The 14,475-nt window shown below is 41.7% G+C and overlaps 1 long non-coding RNA gene across 2 annotated transcripts in view; it reads left to right on the top strand.

Moving 5' to 3' along the window:
* The first annotated feature begins 679 nt into the window (after window positions 1-679).
* Window positions 680-14,475, top strand: part of LOC125755574 (uncharacterized) — a 43,886-nt gene continuing 30,090 nt past the window's right edge. For both annotated transcript variants that reach the window (XR_007412359.1, XR_007412360.1), the window contains exon 1: window positions 680-802. This is a non-coding gene — a long non-coding RNA (uncharacterized LOC125755574). The remainder of the gene's footprint in view (window positions 803-14,475) is intronic.

The raw sequence follows: 14,475 nt of genomic DNA, 5'->3' as shown, positions 1-14,475 counted from the left end.
TTCTCCTTCTGCCTGTGTCTCTGCCTCTCTCTCTCTCTCTCTCTCTGTCTCTCATGAATAAATAAATAAAATCTTTTTTTAAAAAAAAAGCTGACCTTTTAAAATCTAGTCTGGAAAGTACACCCCAAAACCAAGAGTGTTTGCTGTAGAACAAGTCTCTGGACTTGGTCAGTGGAAGCTGATGCTTCTGCAGAAGCTGCCCACACTGCAGGTCAATGGTGGCATCTGTGCACCTGAGCATGGGCAAAGGCTCTTGGGCTGCCACAAGGTCCCACAGACACTGCCACTTGTTGGGGATGACCCACCACTGAAACGTATTTACCATGCCTGGTTGTCCCATAGGAAGTACCTAAGAAATGCTAGTCCCTGCACTCTAGTCTAGTCACTGCACATGACTTCAGAGGAAAGGTCAGAATCTGGCTCCCCCTCCTTCCTCCCACAGAAATTCAATATACTCCCTGCCCACAGTTCCTTGGGAAGGCGTATCTTCCAGGAAAGCTCTGGAATTTGGCTGATGGGTGCACGTGTGCACATCCTCACCCAACAGCTGGGGTAACTACAAAATTTAGCCTCTAAATTAGGACATGTTTGAGGCTGAAAGGAGACTCCAGTTAAAAATACTCACAAACAACAAGCACGTGGACACGCATTGATAGCACTGGCTGGTATAATGCATTGTCATTCAGCTTCCCGACCTCATCAGCCAAACTCCTGTCTACTGCACTGTGAGCTCTGTGAGGACAGGACTCAGATCTTCTTTCCGTTTCTAACGCAGGAGAGCCACACAAGTGCTCCTCAAATGGTGAGTATTGCAGAAAACATCGTGAGCAAGGAGACAATAGTAACAAACACAAGTGAAAATGCTGTGCTTTTTAATGTTTTTCAAGTGGTGAGTGGCCACCCCGTGCTTCATGAGCAGAACATTCGGGAGATTGAGCAGAAATGATTAGTCATCCAGAGTAGAAGACATATTAATAAGTCCAGATACCTGACCCATTCACAGGTATGCATAGCCATAGGCTTCCTGCCTGGTTTCTGGGCGTCCATGGGAACAGTTCAGGGGACGTGCACAGAGTTATGGCCAACAGAGGGAGGGACGTGACATAAGGCCACAAGTCTCTCTGAGGCCTGCAGGCACCTATCCCCAGGTCCTGGTGTGTGCTGGGCGAGGGGCCTTCTTCCTGTAGGAGGGGTTACTCTTCCCGACAGGGAGGAGCCTAGGTATTCAGGCCACCTTCAGGCCTTCCCCTCCACCTCCTCCCAGGGTGCTGTCTTGCTTCAAGGAAAGAAGCCAGCACCTCAGAAACAGGAATCCCAGGCTTCAGAGCCACACACACAAGACAAGGAGGGAGCAAGAGAAGCGTCACTGACTCATCCCATCCTTTACCTCAAAGTTCTCACCTAAGCCTGAGTTACTTCTTACTCTAGCAAAGTTAACTTTATTTCTTCTTCATCCTCCTTTTCTCTTTGCTTTCCATCCCTAAGGAGGTGAAAAGATGAAGTAGAAGGGAGCAAGGGCGGACAGAGTGGTGGAGGTTTTGTCAAGGTCGCATTCTGACCCCACCCTGCTCACAGATGCTTCGGTCTGGGGCCTGGTGTTGACAAGGCTTCCCCAGAGCTGCCCTGGGGCTGGGGGGAGGGAGGGGGGAGGAGGGGGGGCTGTCGATGGACCAAGATTTTGCAGCAGTGAAAATGAGCTTGAGGCACTTAGCAAGAGGCTGAGCCGAGGGCAGACGGTCTGGGTCTTGGACCTGCTCTGGGATTCTCCTGTGTGGGCCGGGAGGACAGCTCGGCTGGTTTCCAGGCCAGCGCTGCACAGACACGGTTGGGCAGACTGGGAGTAGGGAAGGAGGCGGGGCACACGTTAGAAGGAGATGATGTTCATTCTTGAAGCCCTCACCTCCTTTTATCATATTTCTGGGTATTCATTACCACAGGTACCCTAGCTGCTGAGGATGCTCGGGTCCTCCACAGGCCTGCCTGCTGGGGGGGCGGGGGCGCAGGCCCACAGCTCATCTCTCCTCCTGCTTCTCATCCTTCCCATCATGTCATCTGTGTGCGGCCAAAGTGTAAAGTTAATTCGTTTACTGTTCGGTGTTTATAACTTACTAACATACAGCTCTCAAAACATAAAGACACTCGGTACCAGAAATGATAGGAGGGTTGGAATCAAGCCCACCTGGATTCCGATCCCTCCACCTGCTGCAAGGCCCCAAGCCCATGATCTATTCTTTCTGAGTCTACATCCATGCAACTTGGGAACCATTGTCTCTTCACTCGGGATCGTATGTAAATTGCTTAGCCTGGTTTCTGGCCCTGAGCAGATGCCAAGTAATTCTTCCTCTCTTGGGGAACCTGGGTAGCTCAGTGGTTGGGCCTCTGCTTCTGGCGCAGGTCCTGATCCCCAGGGTTCTGAGATAGAGTCCTACATCAGTTCCCCCCCCCAACCCCCCAGCCTGCTTCTCCCTCTGCCTGTGTCACTGCCTCTCTCTGTGTGTCTCTCAGGAATAAATAAATCAAATCTTAAAAAGATAATAATAATTCTCCCTCTCTTTGCTCCTTTCAAAATCCTCAAAATCACAGATCAGTATCCCCCATTTAATGATCAGTAGTTTGTTTTTGTTTTCTGGACTCCACTTACAGGAATGAGGTCAAGTCATCTTAAACATCAGATTTAGTTTTTAAGTTAACGAATTTGGCAGTTCTGCTTCAAATGACACTGTTTTGATTATTTGGAGTAAAACAATAGTTAATATTTAGACTTCCACTTCTAAAATGAAAAATGGACTATTTTATCTGGTTGTGATAGTTTTTCATAGTAAAACCAGTAATTAACTGCGTCCCATCATGACAGAAGGGCCATCTGGCCGCTCGGCAGCAAAAGCAACTACGCAAACGAGGACAGCAGTAGATTGCTCTTTATAGAAAGGAAGTGGGTCCTCAAAGGCTGTGGTTGGTTCACCGTCTAAGATTGTTGGAAAATTAGAGAAAGGAATAAAAAGAGAATTAGATGAAAGTAGTTAAAAGGTACAGAGTTCCAGTGAGATCAGTGAGTCCTGGGGATGTGATGTACAGCATGGTGACTATAATGAACTCTGCTGAGTGGCACATTTGAAAGTCGTTGAGAGAGTAGAGCCTACGAGTTCTTATCACAAGGGAATAACCACATTTTTTTTTCTTTTTTCCTTTTCTTCTTCTTCTTCTTCTTCTTCTTCTTCTTCTTCTTCTTCTTCTTCTTCTTCTTCTTTTTGTATCTCTATGAGATGATAGATGTTAACTTATGGCAATCATTTCTCAATTTATGTTTAGTCAAATCATTGTTCTGTATACTTTATATCTCAATGAAACTGGAAAAAAAGAAATTTTGAGACATATTTATAAATAGAAAACCGAAATTCCTTCACATATGGTAACCAACATAGAACTAGGGGATTCACAGGCCAAGGGCATCTTCCTCGTAGGGCTTGGCAGCATGTGATTTTGTTGGTATTCTTTGCTATAAAGACTAAAGACTCCAGATCGATACGTACATAAAGTCATTGCAGTAAGAAGAACAGAGGTAAATAATCACTCTCCTGGAGAATTGTACAGTTACTTTTTGGGGTTAATATCTGAGAGTTGAAGGCATACAAGAGAAGAAAGGATGTGGAAACGGCCTAGCAGGGTTGTGAGGGAGAAGGCTTTTCTCTTGCCTGCCTTCTGGGAGCAGCCCTCCCCGATGGGGAGCAGAGCAGAGCCAATTCAGTGATGAGGAAATGTTTAATGAACTTCTCAGAGCACCCCACCACTGCCTGCATTAACTAAATGTGCATAATGGAGAAACTTTAGGTTCCTGCCCCATTCATATAAAACAGTTTCTTTTTCCTCTAACACAATTTCTTTCCCGAGAATGTTTTCGGTGGGAGATAATGCACAGAAGGTGTACAATACCACTGGTTGTCAAAGAAAAGAAGCTGGGGTCCCTTCTAGTGGGTGGTAGGTAAGAATTACTAATCCAATCTGCTTGAGTTAACTCAAAACAAGGATTAGTGTAAAGTTCCAGAATATGTTAATCTTCCTTTATAGAAGTAAAGTTCAGCACTGCCACCAACCCCATGGTTTATAGTTCCTGGGAACAATGAGCCAATTAAACTTGAGAGGGAAAAGGGATCTTGCCCAAGTTTGCTGATTGTTACCTAATACTCTGAGTTGCTTTGATTCTTGATTATTTGGCTTTGTATCTCAGACACAGGAAATAAAACATCATTTATCATTCATTAGAATGTTCTGAAGTACAGTATACCTCCTAATTAAACACATACGTTGTGCACTGTATTTTTCATCTCCTATTTTATTAAAGAGGTTGTTTAAAATGGCTTTTGTATATAGTCCGGTATTGCTTTGCCAAATATGTCCGTCAATATTAATATTCTCTTTTCAAAAACATATTTAGAGCTTACATGACTAATGAATGGAACAAATTGGAAGTTATTTGGAGTCAGATCTACTTGGAAGACATTTCCAAATGGGAAGTAGATCCTTACTTTCAGAGTAAAAACATCATAGAGAAGACTAGAAAAACGTCTCCCCTTCTTCCTGTCAATCTGGCATTATTGTTTTGGGGAAAATTTTTGCACCCAAGACTGATGACATGAATTTAAGTTTAATGTTTTGATAACTGAAAACATTTTGAAATTACTTGCTTTGCTTATTCATGTATTTGTATTTCATAAGTCATGATTGGCTTATTTTATTGAACTATTGGATCAAGAATAGAAGCTATAGACTATCAAGTACTTTGATCATTAGTAGTCTGATATTTAATAGAAACTAATCACAAACAACAAACAACATTTTCTGAGCACTTACTAGATACAAGTTACTTTACATACATGTTTCTTTTCAATTTTAAGTTTTAAAATTACTTTGGAGTTTGTGCTGCATAAAATGAATAAGGACATACTCATGTAACATCCCAAGTGATCCTGATTTAGAGTATGTGTTAATATACTTTTTATAGTGATTTTTTGAAAAAAGGGGTAACAGCAAACTAATTTCTTAGAAATTTGCAAGCTGATAAATATATTTTGGAATTCTGTACCTTTCAAAAGATATTTTTATTATTCATCTAATTTTAGGTGCCAGAATCATTTAAAACTAGCTCCATTTTAGCCTTTGGTATATTATTCAGATTAAGTAATGATGGGATAGCATTATGTGTATTTTATTTTTCTATAACTAGTTTTCTTGTTTTGTTTTGTTTTAATTTTCAGCATCAGAAAGCTAGATACATGAAAATTGAGAAGGTCACTCATTTAAATGTAAAAAATCTACATTCTCTTTTCTCACCAGTGCCCATGTGTAAACTCCCCATACATCAAGGGGAGCAAAGTCTCCCACAAATAGGCTTACATGCATGTGTTTTTTAAGAATGTGGGCTTTGTGGTACAGATAGCCTAGCAATACTCTCAAAGAACTGGAAATTGCTTACATTCTAAGTATGTAAAAATGTGGGTGTGTGGTTTTTTTTGTTTGTTTTTGGATTTTATTTGCATTATCAATATGCAAATTTATTTATTATAAATTGAATCTCATTGAAATGAAAATGAAAAGGCAATACTATTTCTTTACTATGGTTCACTAACCCTGTTCACACTGAGTTACTTATGCTCAGTAGGGGTTGGCCAGCACCAGTTCTACTCAACCCTTGATGATTATGGGGGATTTAATTATAATTGAAAATGTAAAAAAAAAAAAAAAAGAAAGAAAGAAAGAAAGAAAGAAAGAAGAAAGAAAGGAAAGAAAAGAGAAAGATGAAATCTAATCCAAAAATCAATCTTGCACAGAATTTAATAACAGATAAAAGCTCAAAATTCTATAACTAACAAATGAAAAATATCAGCACCAGGAAGTAAAACCTATTTCCAGTATCAATCCAACACCTGTGTAGCTGCTTCCTGACCTGGCTTCTTTCATCAACTTCATGACAAAGGGATTGCTCTCACACTGAGGCATGGTAAATACATTATGAAGTAAGGACAGGCGCTATAAACAATACAAACCATGTGAAACAAAGGCAAAAATAGGGCTGCAAACAGACACGGTTTCTTCCTCTTTTATATTGAAACAGAGATGTCCTCACAGCCACAGTCTCTAGTTTTTAGATTCCTCCTCCTGGGCCCGCTGTGAAATGTACGGTGCACAGCCTTCAGTGGCCATCCACCAACAGCCCAGTGATACTTTATCTCGCAGATGGTTCTTCTGTATTTGCCACGAACGCCAACAGAAAAACCACAGTAAAGAGTGAGCAAAGCTTCCTACATGTCCTTATTTGGCTTGAAAGGTGGAAGTAGGGGCTTCAGGGCCTGGGCCCCCTCTGTGTTTTACACATAGTATGAGCCTCTTGTGATATACTGCAGTAAAATGTTAGCAAATATTATTTAAAGTGTGATGTATGTTTCTATTCTTTTCTTGATGCAATTATCCATGCCCTGAGAAAGTGGATTTTTTTTCATTGTTTATTCAAACGTGGACAGAGACAAAATACAGAGGTTTATGGACTGCTGTCCATTTAAACCAAATCAAAACCCACTGCTCAAATTGCAAAGGAAGGATGTCCAAATAGCCGGTGTATCTTACATATCAAACCAGTTTTGCCATTAGGCATCCATTAGGATTTTGTTATTAAACAACTTAAATGTTCCCCAGCCAGGCCCCCTCACTGGGTCCTACTGCAAATAAATCATCTGTCCTCTGCCCGGTGTCCCGGCCATCCCCAGGGCAGAGGCCCTGGCCGGTGCGCCTGGACAGCGGCCTCGGCTCGGAAGCCTGGGGTAACGCTGGTAATAATGTAACTGTGTTACGGTGCTGGGCTGAGGGGAGCCGCGGATCATTTGCTGGAAAACATGACCTTTTAATTTAAACAAAAGGCTTGAAAGAATAAAAGTAGGTCTTAAATGCAGTTTAATCAGTCAGGCGAGAGATGTCTAATGAAGCTGCCAGACGGATTTGTAGCCAGGCTGTCACTTCGACCATCATGTTTACAGCTCCGGGAGTGAGATTAGCACCTTGTGAAGGCACAACCCGGGTCAGAATTTTCCGTGCCTGGGATGGCTGTAAATTTTAACAATTTGACAAATTATTTTGTTGCAGCGATGATGGTTTGGAAAACCTGTCATGTAAGAGTTGTAGTTCCCTGAGGCCTCCCCTTTCCCTGCTGGACGGAGAGAGCATCTTATCAATGCAGCAAAGGTAGCAACCTTTGTTGCAAAAAGGAAAAAAAAAAAAAAGGCGTGTGTGTATGTGCATGGGTGTGTTCAAGAGCACAACATTGGTAGGTAGGCTTTCATGTTTTCATCACGTATTATTCCATCTCATACTCGCAGGGAAGAATTGCCATTTGGGCCCATACTTCAGCTACAAGTTCCTCCCAAACATTTATTTTTGTTGAAGGGGAAATCACTCATGTGGCAGTGTGACAATATAGTGTCATAAAGCTGTTCTTCCAGAATCTGAATTTCCATTGCATTGTGCCATTGCCGCCCAGGAAGATGGGAGTGTAAGTTTCAAAAAGTCTATCTTCTTTGGAGGACTTTCCTGAGTGCTGGGGAATCTCAGCGAGGGTATATTCTCCGGGGCTGGTGTTCTTCCTCAGCGCTGCTCAGCATGCCAAACCTGGATTCTCTTTTGAAGCAAATGCTCACTGAATATTTGGTTGAAGACCTGCAGTTGAAAGGGGCGTCAGGAAACTCAAAGAGAATATAAACTTTTGTATTATTGTTTTTCAGGAATATTTTTCAAAAACAGAAAATTAAAGGAAAAAGAATTATTGCCCTGGGAGGCGGGGGAGAAATCATGGTTGAGTTTCCTTTCTTCATTTGCCATATTTATTTGCTGGAAGTAGCATGCAGTTCTGCATAAACACTAATATTATCCACTCTGTTCCCTCTTAATAATCTAGGGAAGCCTCAGCTTAATCTCTCACTCATTTCATGCCGAAAGCACAAATGTATTGCTTTTGTTTTACTACATGTTTCACTCCATCTGTTGGAAGCCTAGTAAGTCAATATTTATCACATTTATAAATTCTGAATCACTAGGGGGAAAAAATCACATTGGGGAAAAGCATGCACATCATTCTTTTTTTTTTTTTTTTACTATTTTAAAGTTTAAAAGTATTGTCTCCACAACGTTAATTTAGCTCTTTTGAGCTAAAATAATGCAGCTTGCGTGATTTTTTTAATCAAAAAAATATTTTAAACTATGTATTCTTGAAGTTTCTCATTTCCCCCAAACCTTTCTATAATTGCCTTGTCATGATTATCATTTTCCTTTCACTGTTGCTTTCTATGGAAGCCCCAGGAAAGAGTTCCTAAAAATTAAATTTCATGCTTGCATGTGTTTCTGTGATCTGCAGCGTGTATGATCTCTGAGTGGAAAACTTCTCTAAAAATAAATGGATTACCCTTTTTACTACACCGTCTGATGTCTCTTCAACAGATAGCACTGCTTCCCTGTGATCTCTAACCCACCACAATTGAAATGACAAGCGTTGAAATGGGAGCCTCACGGTGGCGCCCTCTACCTTTGCCGGCCCCTTCTGCAGCATGGAGCCGGTCCCACTGCTGAGCACTGGTTCTCAAACTCAAATAAAGCCTGGACCCCTCTTAGAAGGTTACTCTTCACATAACCCACAAGACATCGGTGGAGTCCACTTTGGGAAACACTGGCTTAAAAATTAAGATCTCATTCTACTAGCCACGTCTTTGAATTCGGAATTATAACTGCAAAGAAAAATTTTGTCTTTATGACTGCTAAAAGGTGGAATGTTGAAATCTTTATTCTATTATTGAAGCAAAGCAACGAAAAATATTTTAAATGCCCCAAAAGTCTTGGAATCCTGAAAACATGTCCATGAACCCCCAGTTTGAAAAACCTGCTTTCCCTTTTGCACGGAGAGGGATCACTCCTTGGCAGAGAACGTGCATTTGACCTTTTATAAACTGCTCTGTAAATATCATCTTTGCTTAGTTTGTGAAAGACTAATGTGTTTCCACTAACAAAACTGTCTTTCCAGGGTTGCTGCTCTCTAGAATAATGCTTGTTTTTCTACTGGGCTTTCTATTGCTGGCGTTTTTTAAAGGCAACTAAATTTGTCTAAGGGATTGCACTTTGAGGCAATCCAAGGAATTTTAATCAAGAACCAATGAGAAAGTCAAAGTTTCTAATGGGAAAAAAGAAATGTGACAAAGTAGCAGACCTCAAAAGTACTAACCAAGTAGATTTTCTAATATTTGGCACTAAAGAGACAAATTGTTTTCTAAAATGTACTTTTTAGGCAGATGTTAAAAAAAAAAAAAAATTTCCCCCTGGGATAACTGCTCTTCTGTTAGGTAATATCATCAAACACTAGAGTTGGCTTTTTTCTCCTCATAGCAAGTCGACAAGCTAGTCTTGTCTAAACCAGCATAAATGTCTCTAAAGAATCCATTCTCTCAAAAAGGTGAATTACAAGGGAACATCTCAGAGACTAAGTTGAGAACGTTGGCATTCCCATAACATGTGGTCTGCTCTTATTTGTAACAGAAGAGACAGACACACCAATTAATAGCCCTGTTAATAAAGGAGCTATGAGCTGAAGTCTTTGGCTAGGAAATTTGGGCCATATTGCTCAAAGGTACTAGGGCTACCTTTACGGTTCTTGGAATTCTAATAAGCTTACAGCCACAGGTGAGGTAGCGCTGTTGTCTATCTCTGAGCCAACTCACACACCTCAAAAACAAATAGATACAGTTACTCGTGTGCCACCGTGGGAACGTACCATAAAACCAACAGAAAGAAAAATAATAAACATGTCATCTAATAAGTACATGCTATGATGCGTAGCTTCAGGTTTTCTATAGCTGAGCTTTATTACAATAACCACAACATGAAGAGCTTTGGGAAGCAGAACGATAAGGTCAACATGTAGGCCAAAAGAATCCATCACTCAAACCGTCTTCTTTTCAAAACACAGCTATCTGTGCCGAGCTAGAGCTAAGTACTTGGCACCAGAAGACTTTGTTCATCTCAGTAGCCTCATAGATAAAAATAAAACTGGTAAGCCTGAATTGAAACTCAGTTTTTGATAGGTCATAGAAGTTTTGTCAGTAAATTCTTCGTTATCAATCTTAGAAAAGATTCTATTTTAATTAATCTGATATGTAATCAGGCTCTATGTTATAGAAGTCTCCAGGTAATCTGTCATGGAAGCTTACAAATTAGAAAAATGTGCATTTCCTGAGAGTCTCAATATGCCTCATGTGTAAGCATTATATGTGATTATTACCTGGTGGGCTTAAAATGCTGTATAAGAAAATATTTTTAGATTTTTATGTAAAATGACAATTCTATCCTCAATTTACCATGGTGTGATTCTTAATTTTAAATATATGACAATTCTCCAGAAAAAAATTAACCCCTGAGCAATTTCTTTTAATTCAAAAATATAATGCCATTGTGCTAATTTTGTCTCATTAAACCAGAATGTGGTAGCTGAGGACAGGGATTTTGTTTTCTCACATCTCCTCAACACCTACATCGGTGCCTAGCATTGTGGGTACTCGATAAATATTTGTCAAATGAATGAGTGAATTTTATGGTAAGCCTGCAAAATGTGTATATTGTAGTTATATACTGCATGAAGTTTGTGATTATGGTTATCACAGTAAAAACAGAGATTGCCTTTTGATGTTTGCATCTCCCTACATATGAACAGGGAGCATCTAGTCCATTTTGCTTTATTTTATTTTAAAATCTTATCTATTTATTCATGAGAGACACAACAGAGAGGCAGAGACATAGGCAGAGGGAGAACCAGGATCCCCGAGGGGAGTCTAATGGAGGACTGGATCTCAAGATCCCGGGATCATGATCTGAGCCAAAGGCAGACACTCAACCACTAAGCCACCCAGGTGCCCCTAGTCCGTTTTAATACTGATTATTGGGATCCCTGGGTGGCGCAGCGGTTTGGCGCCTGCCTTTGGCCCAGGGCGCGATCCTGGAGACCCGGGATCGAATCCCACATCGGGCTCCCTGCATGGAGCCTGCTTCTCCCTCTGCCTGTGTCTCTGCCTCTCTCTCTCTCTCTGTGTGACTATCATAAATAAATAAAATCTTAAAAAAAAAAAATACTGATTATTGTGTCAAACAGAACTGGTCCTTTTCTGGCCTGGAAAACTTTCTGCTTCCATAAAGAATCTTAGTGAAATGAATGCTCTACAGGAAAATGTCCAATTTTAAGTAAATCATAAAGAATTCACTTAATTCATATAATCGCTGCTTTGGCTATTTCCCATAATAGATTTGTTTGTGTGTGAAATGGGAAACATATCTTGGTTTTGGTTTTGTTCTACCCCTGATCTGCAGAATTAAAGTGCTGTATGTGTTTGGTGTGTGAGAGCTCCAGCTTGCATGTGATGTATTATCTACCTCACCTTAGCCTTTAGTTGTGTGTGCAGAAGCTTGCTGGCAAAAAATAAAGGCTCTACCTCTAGAGAAGTATTAAGTCTTAGTTCTTTCAGAAATTCATTCTATTGCAAAATCCTAGCGCTCGAGTAGTTCTAATTTTTTTTCTATGAAGTAGAAAAGCATACGTATGAGGGGCAAAAGAATTATTGGCAGTGATTAAAATATTTGGCCGTGCAATCCAGGGAGAGGAATTTCATTGACGAGTATTTTTAAGTAGCCACAGTGCCGGGACCTGTATAAGGCACTTTGGGAATTCAAAATAGAAAAAAATAAAGGATCTAACTGAAGAGACCTGTAGTTTATTGAAGAAGTGAAGCACATGCGGACGTGTGCACACACACATGCACACATACACACAAATTAATAAGAGAATAATTAAAAACAACACATGAATAATAATAATTGCAAGATGGCAAGATTAAAAGCTTATATAGAAATCCATGAGTACAAAGTGCCTTCTGAGAGTGGGATTCGTCAGGAAAAGCCCTCTGAAGTAGTGGGATTTGAGCAGCGCTCGTTAAATGCAGTATTTTCTGTTGCCTTTCATTCCACAAACGTTTGTGAAGGGCCTCTGTGGGCTGGGTCCTGGGTTAGTGAAAGTCTGGGGGGTCAAGATGAATGAGACAAGGTTGTGTTCCCAAGCCTAGTTGTTAATTTTGCCCCAGCACAGGATATATCTTGGATCATGTTAGACTTTTTACGTAACTGTTCCTAGATCTAGGCACTGATGTTGGCTTTCTGGTGACTGCAAGTGCAGGGAAAATCAGATGGGCAACAGAGGCTGTTACCTCAGACATCTCTCAGAGCTACTGTGGAAGAGGCACCCCAAAACCCTGGACCAAAAGGAATTTAACTAACATCTCGGGCACACACGTACACACTTCTTAAAATCATCAAGCATTTGGCCTATTCTGTCAAAAAGTATTCTAGTCAGTTTTGTGTCATTTTGCTCACAAAAAGTTGCTGCACTGAACTTTTCAACTAGTGGGGCAGCTGTTACAGAGATTAGGTTTAAAGGCTCCCTTCCGATTTCCACCCATGCTTTCAGTCTCTAATACTTATGATATTGTATTGAAAGGTTTAAACAATTTTTCATGGAGGGTTTTTTTTTTTAGCATTTCTTTTTTTTAAGATTTATTTATTTATTTATTTGAGAGAGAGAGAGGGTGCACATAAGTGGAAGTGGCAGTGGGATAGAGAATCTCAAGCTGATCTGCACTGAAACGGGATCCCTAGCCGGGCTCCATCCCACGACCCAGAGATCAGAGCTGAGCCCAAACCAGGAATGGAGACTCCACAACTGCTCCACCCTGGCACCCCTTAGGATTCTAATTGCTAGCTTTTTAAATTGCTAACTTAAAAATGAAAAGTGGCAGAAGCTGGCCTCGGCCAGCCTGGGTGAAGCCCTGCACTCCAGCCACCACCACCTCCCCAGTGGCCTCCGTGGGCATTTCCTGGCCCAGCTGGTGTGTGGCTGCCTTGCCGCTCTGGTCTGCTGGGGTTGCCCCTGATGCTGCACTCTCCCAGACGCCTTTGCCCAGTTCTGCAAACCCTACTGTCACCATCCCACATTTCAAAATCAGCGCATCCAACTTGAGATTCGCTATGTCCTCTCCCAAACAGGCTTCCTCTCCTGCTCACTGTGTCCTCACCAGTGTTCGATTTCCACCCCTGCCCAAGAACATGCTTTCCTGGCTTTCTTCCTACTTCTGGGCTCTTCTTTTTTTTAAGATTTTATTTATTTATTCATGAGAGACACAGAGAGAGAGAGGCAGAGATACAGGCAGAGGGAGAAGCAGGCTCCATGCAGGGAGCCCGAAGTGGGACTCGATCCCTGGACTCCAGAATCACGCCCTGGGCTGAAGGCAGGTGCTAAACTGCTGAGCCACCAGGGATCCCTTCTTTACCCATCCCTTTTGTAGATTCTTCTGCCACCTGTGCCCTAATCACAAGGGTTTGCCAGGTTCCTCTTGCCTTCTCTTTTCTGGTCACCCCATGTGACCTCCCACGGGAGCTCTTTAGAACCTGTGTCTCCAGCCTGGATTCCCGGCTCAGTGTGCCCAAAATTCTATCCTTGGTTTCTCCCCAGTGTTGCCTCCTCCTCTCTTATCGCGTGCTCCCCTGTCTTCAGGCAACCAGGTGCATCTGCCCAACCACTCCCACTGTCTGGGAATCGCCCTTGACCCTTTCCTCCACCCCACCTCTCACAGTCAGACAATCCTGTAATAATTTGGCCTCTTAATGGCTCAGCTGCTTAGACTCACCCTATGTCCACTGCATTGCGGCTGCCTTCTTTCCAGCCCTTGTCATTTCTCAGCTGGATTTCCATGACACCATCAAAGTAAGCACTCATAACAGAAGAAAAAAACTAAAGTTGTGTTAACTTCAGGACTTGCTGCATGTGATGACATTTGCTAGTGCCAGGATTTGAACTACAGATTATATTGTTTCTTTGCTACTCACAACATCACATCGCCTGGGATCTTGCTAGAAATGTTGAATCTCAGGCCACCCCAGGCCCAGGAGAATCAGACTCTGCATTCAACAACATGCCCAGATGACCCATGTGCTTGTGAAGCCCTGTTCCAGGCCAGTTGCTAGGAGTCATGTGTGCAGAGAGTTAAACCCAACGCTTTCTCCATGGTCATGTCTTTGCTTCCCTTTCAAATGGACTTATCCAAGGTTTGAGGTGAGAATTTTTCTTTTTAAACTAAAGCCCCCCCCAAAAAAAAATAATAAAAATAATAAACTAAAGCCCTTCTAACCAATAGCAATGCATCTTTATAATACAACTCAAGAAAGTCTTGGGGACACATGACAAGAGAAGTGAGGAACTCAGGTCACAGATGTGTGAGCTAGAGAATATCTGCTCCTCTAGGGTGCCGACTCCATGCCTGGCCATACCCTGCACTGGTTTCTACCTATGCTAATGGGAAAGGTACCAAAAAAGCTACTTCTGAGAGGCCAGCTAATGTGGAGGGAAAAGAT

The sequence above is a fragment of the Canis lupus genome, chromosome 8 (assembly GCF_003254725.2).
Source record: "Canis lupus dingo isolate Sandy chromosome 8, ASM325472v2, whole genome shotgun sequence".
Lineage (NCBI taxonomy): Eukaryota > Metazoa > Chordata > Mammalia > Carnivora > Canidae > Canis > Canis lupus.
Note: the sequence above shows the minus strand (reverse complement) of the source record. Positions and strands in the feature narration are given on the sequence as shown.